Raw genomic sequence first — 5,935 nt, 5'->3', positions numbered from 1 at the left:
GGATGTGATTCTCTCTAAGAGTTACATGAAGGTAGCAAGTCAAGGACTGTGTTAGGCTTGGATTCTGTGAAATAGAGCCTGCAAAGAAAGACAAAGAACTGAAGATCTGCAAGCAAAACACAGCAAGAAGAACTTTGGCTGTGGAAATAGACTGACTTACAGATGGTTGTGACTATCAGTAAATTAATTAAATTTAATTACAAAAGTTCATCCCTTAAAGGACGTTTGCAAGTGCTACTTTTTATGCACATTCCTTACTGCGCACATAATTCATGCCACAATGTCATGGCATGCCATGCATCGAATGCACATGCTGAGGAAAGTTTCTTAGCACATATTGGGTGAGTAGCAGTTGCAGTACGTGTAACTTCACTAAATATTGCCTTGCAGTTTTTTTTATCTTAAATGGTCAGTAACCCCTACTTTTTTTCTAACAGATCATTTTTGTTTATGATCATCTGAATTTTGCAAGAAAATGAAAAAATCTATAGATTAAAAGTTTGACTTTTTTGTCCCACGCACGTTCGAATTCCGCTTTTTGTGCTTTTCATTTTGCTGTATGAGGGTTTTAAATACCTTTTTTCAGGGTTAAGCCTTACAAAAAAGATGGCAACACTGGAATTATTTGAACAAAAGATTCACTTTCATTGAAAAAATGTGACTAAGACTGTTTGCCTCTGTTTACTCATCTTCAATATTTTTAACTAAAAACCCTGTAAACCACGCTGAATGACGCCCACATTTTTTTCAAAATCAGGGTAGTTTTCCACCACTTTATCTCTGAAATGAAGTTGGTGACCCCAACTTTTTTGTCCATTTCTGACACAAGAAACTCATTATCTGACTGCAGCAAAAAAAAATAAAATAAAAAATCTATCGAGTAGAAAAATTTGGCGCAAACGTATATATATAACTTATAACTTATAACTTTGGGGTCCCAGGAATAAACAGTTTTAGAAAAATGGCAAATGGGTCACAAGTATCAAAAACTGTGTTGAGCCACCTTAACCATTGCCCAACTAAGAGTATTACTAACTCGCCATGCAATTGGCAGCTGGGGGCATGGTAGCCTTATGGTTAGCGTGCTGGACTCTGGTTGAACAATCCAGGTTCAATACAATGAACTAGCCAAGATCCATGGAAAGGTAACACAGATTGCAACAAATACCATTTTTCTTAGGTCCTCTTTCTTCACACCACAGCATCAACTCTGCTATTTGGCAAGGAAATCATTGACACAACAGCAAGTCATTTGATTAGTGTGTAGACAGGAACTCGACTAGAAGAAAAAAAAAGATTATTTTGAATGATCACTAAAAAGGCAGTCCACTAACCACAGTGTATACTTTATTTTATTTTATTATAACTCACCCAGAAGACTGCTGCTGTAGTAATGTCTTTTCCCTTCACATTCATTGTTCATGGAATGCTTCATGATCACCAATGTATGAGAAACAACAACTAGTAGCTCAGCCTGAAAGATCAAAGAAAACACAATGGAGATTAACCATTAATAAACCAATCCATGCTGTATTGCTGTAACTGCAACACATTCTAGAAGTGCATACAACGCTTTAAATTAACGTTGCTTAGTAAAATACATTATGTTGGCTCTTTGGGGGTATATATGCATATTTTTAACAAAAAACACTTGGGGGAAAAAACACATAGTAGACTTCCCAGGATTCATGGGAAGTAAACTACCCAGGGGAGGGGGGGGGGTTGAACCCACATAATATGAAAGAAGGTGCAGGGATGTTCATCGTCTCGCTTAGGGGTGTAAATTTCGGAATTTTGGTATTTTTTATATATTGTGTTCTTAGTTTTTTGGTATCTTTTAGGGGTCAAAAAAGCTTGAGCCAAACCCAGATTGATCTCCCTTTAGGGCTTCTTTTCAAAAGTTCCAACAATAATCCCCACCCCTTTCATATAGTAGTCCCCACCCCAGGTGTAAGATAAGACAAAAATTAATGTTGCGTTAGGTCTCTCGGAGTGATCACATGATGTTTTGTCTGACAGACCAAACATCATGTGATCACTTCCCTACTCTAATACTCTTTAAATTCCCAAAATAAGCTCCCAGGTCCTTGACCTTAAAAACAAGTACAATAAATTTAGAAGTAACACAGATTGTAATAAATACCATTTTTCTTAGGTCCTTATCTTCACACCACAGCATCATCTCTGCTATTTCGCAAGGAACTTACATGTATTGACACAGCAAGTCATTTGGTCAGTAAAGATGAAGCATATTAGAAAATACAAACTTAGGCAATACCATAAAATTCCGGTTATATGCCCTGGTCAGATTATACAACTTTGCGAGGGGTTATGTGTGGGCTTATAAGCGGAAGGGGCTTTTATCCAAGAGGGCTAATAAGCGGAATAAAAAAATGTTTTAAAATCAGCCATGGGAGTGTTGATAGAAATATATAATAAAGCAACATTTAGCCTTGTCCAGTACTGCCATCTGATGGAGGGAGGCTTTTATCTAGGGGGGGGGGGGGGGGGTTATAATCGGATGTATTTTTTTACCAGGTAGATGGACCTTATATAACCGGCGGGGCTTCTAAGCGGGAGGGGATGGGGGGGGGGGGGCCTTTAACCGGAATGTTACGGTATAGGCAAGCACTGATAACAACATACTAGTTGTAAATAATACCAGTATTAAATATAAAATTGTTTTGTCAAAAACATCCAAAGGCCATTATAACATAGCTAGCAGAGCCGCGCAATCAAATTCAGTATACGTAAGCGTGCTTAAAATCCCGAAGGAGCACGCTGATGACGTAATCGACGAGCGAAAATCTTCAAGGATGGGCCGATACCGGTTTTTCAAAACGATACGATATCGATACGATATTTGCCTTTTTTCTCGATATCGATATCGATATCGATATTATGACGTCATTTCCGTCCTGACGTCATTGGTTTGTCACGTGACCATACAAAGGACAGACTTGGTATCATAAATGTTAGCCAAGAATGTTGCTTTTGGTCTTTTTGTTTCACTGTTCATCAGGAATGTGTGGACATCAAGTCAAGGCAAGAAAAATTCAAATATTGACGAGAACATCAATATTTCGTTGAGCAAAATTGCATTTTTAAACCTCAGGTGCTGAAAGAAGACCGCAGGCTCAGGTCACGTGAGCAGTATCGAAAACGTATCGAAAGTGCGATATTTTCCGAAAGTATTGATACTTTTCCAGATTGTCAAAATATCGGTGTATCGAATATTTGGTATCGAGTATCGGCCCATCCTTAAAAATCTTATGAAGTATAAAAGCTCATACGCTGCGGGTGTTTTGCTAAAGCGATGACATATTATCTTCGGAATATGAAAAGTGAATTATTTTCTCAAGGGTACGAGCTACAAGGTAAGCTGTTTCTTATTACGAGACGGAGAGCAATAGAGAAATAAATTCGATTTTGCCGTCAAAGTTGTTTGTGTGCTTTCCTTCATTCAAACAACAACAACCAACGTGCGAGTCTCGAAGGACGAAAATCATTTTTTTCACTGCCCTAACGTGGAAGAATGGGCCAACCATGAATGACAACAGCTCGATGGCACTAAAAACTAGCTGTCTGACGGAAGTTTTCGCGTTTTAAGCATTACACCAAAGCGTCTACGGCTCTGTTGTGATTTTGCCGCTCAGGAAAAATTAACTTCATCGGGCGCTTCATTCAACTACCGTTTTCAAAAATGTTTATTTACATCAATTACAAATAAAATCGGTCCACAAAAATACTTAAAACTAAGCATGGAACCGAATTATTTGACTCTTTTAACCCTTGCAATCTGTTCGGCTGTTCGAGGTTGTTTTGTTTTAATTTTCTTCCACGCGGGAGTAAACATTTTAATTTTAATTCAGCGAAAACTTGTCTCAGATTCAACAGCAGTATTTGCTGTTTTTGTAATTTTTTTCTTCGCTCTGCTACCGTATAAACTTAGTCAATTTATCAGCCATTTGACACAAACTGCTCCAAACGTGTAAACTTGTACATGTGTAATTTATTGCTCGACCGCTAAGTTCATGTTCTCACACTGCACACAATAAACACAGTTTTTTTTCCGCGGCCGGTTTTGATGCACAATTCCACCGGCAATGTTATAAAACAATTGGTTCATGCTTTTAGCTGTGCTCCATCGAGTTATGGAGCACTTGGGAAGTTTGGAGAGCACTCAAGAAGCTAGAGTTGCCCTCGGCTATCGCCTCGGGCAACTCTTCCGCTTCTTTCGTGCTCTCCAAACTTCCCGCGTGCTCCATATAGCCGCTGTATACGCGCAATGGAATTCTAGCGGGCATTATTTTTAATAGAACATAGCTGAAAACTATAGAAGCCCGGTACCCCGGATGTGCGAATTGTTTGTCGAGTTTCGCTGAACGCGTGACTTCGTCGACTTCGCCTCTATTCTCTTGTTTTGTTGTTTAAAATGCTTTAAAGCAGCAAGTTTTTATCAAAAACGTTTTACATGCTTAAATGGAAGTAAGACAGTGCCAAAGGAAGCGACAGATGAAGAAAGAATCGTTGAAATTTGCTGTTTTTCTTTGGAGTTGTGTACGCCACTATTTTGCCGTGAACTGCCGAAATTGTTTGGAAATTATTTAGCAAAACAAGCCGGACTCTAGAAACGCTTTGAGGTAAGAAACCTTTTTTAGCCACAATCTGAAGACAGAACACTCCACTTTTGTTCTTTTTAAATCGAAATTAGAGGCGAATTTAAAAAACTTGCTGCGAAACGAACGCATGGAAATTTTTATTTGAATGAAATTGAAGTAGGCTTGAATGCGTAAATATCTCAACTAGATTTGTCGGCTTTGTGAGAATCTTTTTTGGTAGTCGGAGAAAGGACTATAAATAGGAAATATGAATGAAATGGTATCTTGGTCTATTTATAAAGAAGCCGCCAAAGAAAAGAATAAACTAAACTTTCACTTTCGATGTTGCGTGCGTTTGTAAATACCGTGAGCAGCTGTGAGCGGCCGCGAGTCTTGTAAGTTCTGTGCTCTTTTTAATGCTATATTCTAAACCCACTAGAAGATGGTTTTCCTATGTCCTATAAGAAAATAATGCACTTTTGAGGTCTATAAAAGCAGCTGAATGCCCTCGCCTTACGGCTCGGGCATCCACTAGCAGCTTTAAGGGCCTCTTCACATGAGCCCGGTTTACGAGCTGTCTCAGTTACCAGGACGGATTTTGACCTCTGTTCATATGGAAAATTTTAGCCCGGTTGACGGGGATAAAATTCAAGAAACGAAGGCAAAATGGCGACACATAAAGTTGCATCTTTCGCGACTATCGTAGCTTTATTGACCCATGTAACTTTATTAATAAAGCTAATTCGCATATTTCTGAAGTGGAAATAGATACAAGGCAAAATTAAGCCATTTGGACCGCCCAATTACGAAAGGGAAGCTATTTTCTCAAAAAAAGTTGCGTCCCGGCGACCGGGCTGGAGCGTTCATATGGGAAAATATTCTTCCCGGTTGTCGAGATCTCGGTTGCAGAAACCGAGATATCGGTAACCGGGCTGGCCCACCTTCTCATATGAACACATCCAAAATTTTACAAGAAAATAGGAGTGAGCCGAGATCTCGGTAACTGGGCCAGCCCGGTCAACCGGGATCATATGAAGAGGCCCTTATAGACCTCAAGCGTGCATTATTTTCTTATAGAACATGGAAAACCATCTTCTAGTAGGTTAACTCGATGGAGCACGCTAAAGCATGAACCAATTGTTAAGTAATACATATTATGAACTTTATTTAATTTTTTTATGACTCACCCAGAAGAATACTGGTGTAATCAACTGTTTTGTCTCCACATTCATCATTCTTGGAATTCTTGACCTACACACAAGTCAATATCCAGTAACCAAGCCTAGAAGATCACAACAACAGCAAAGATTAACCAGTTATAAGTAATGCATGTT

At 38.9% G+C, this 5,935-nt stretch overlaps 1 long non-coding RNA gene across 4 annotated transcripts; it reads right to left on the bottom strand.

The window, feature by feature from the left end:
• Positions 1–5,929, bottom strand: LOC144639747 (uncharacterized). Of its 4 annotated transcripts, none has more exons than XR_013568206.1 (5): positions 5,789–5,929; positions 2,144–2,202; positions 1,372–1,474; positions 1,037–1,279; positions 1–78 (listed from the first exon to the last, which is right to left on the bottom strand). It is a non-coding gene; the product is annotated as an uncharacterized LOC144639747 (long non-coding RNA). The 4 variants fall into 4 exon arrangements; XR_013568203.1 differs by having other exon boundaries at positions 1,169–1,279; XR_013568205.1 differs by lacking the exon at positions 1–78 and adding an exon at positions 181–213 and having other exon boundaries at positions 915–1,279.
• Between the last annotated feature and the right edge of the window lie 6 nt (positions 5,930–5,935).

The sequence above is a fragment of the Oculina patagonica genome, unplaced genomic scaffold (assembly GCF_052425735.1).
Source record: "Oculina patagonica isolate OP01 unplaced genomic scaffold, crgOcupat unplaced1262, whole genome shotgun sequence".
NCBI lineage: Eukaryota > Metazoa > Cnidaria > Anthozoa > Scleractinia > Oculinidae > Oculina > Oculina patagonica.
Note: the sequence above shows the minus strand (reverse complement) of the source record. Positions and strands in the feature narration are given on the sequence as shown.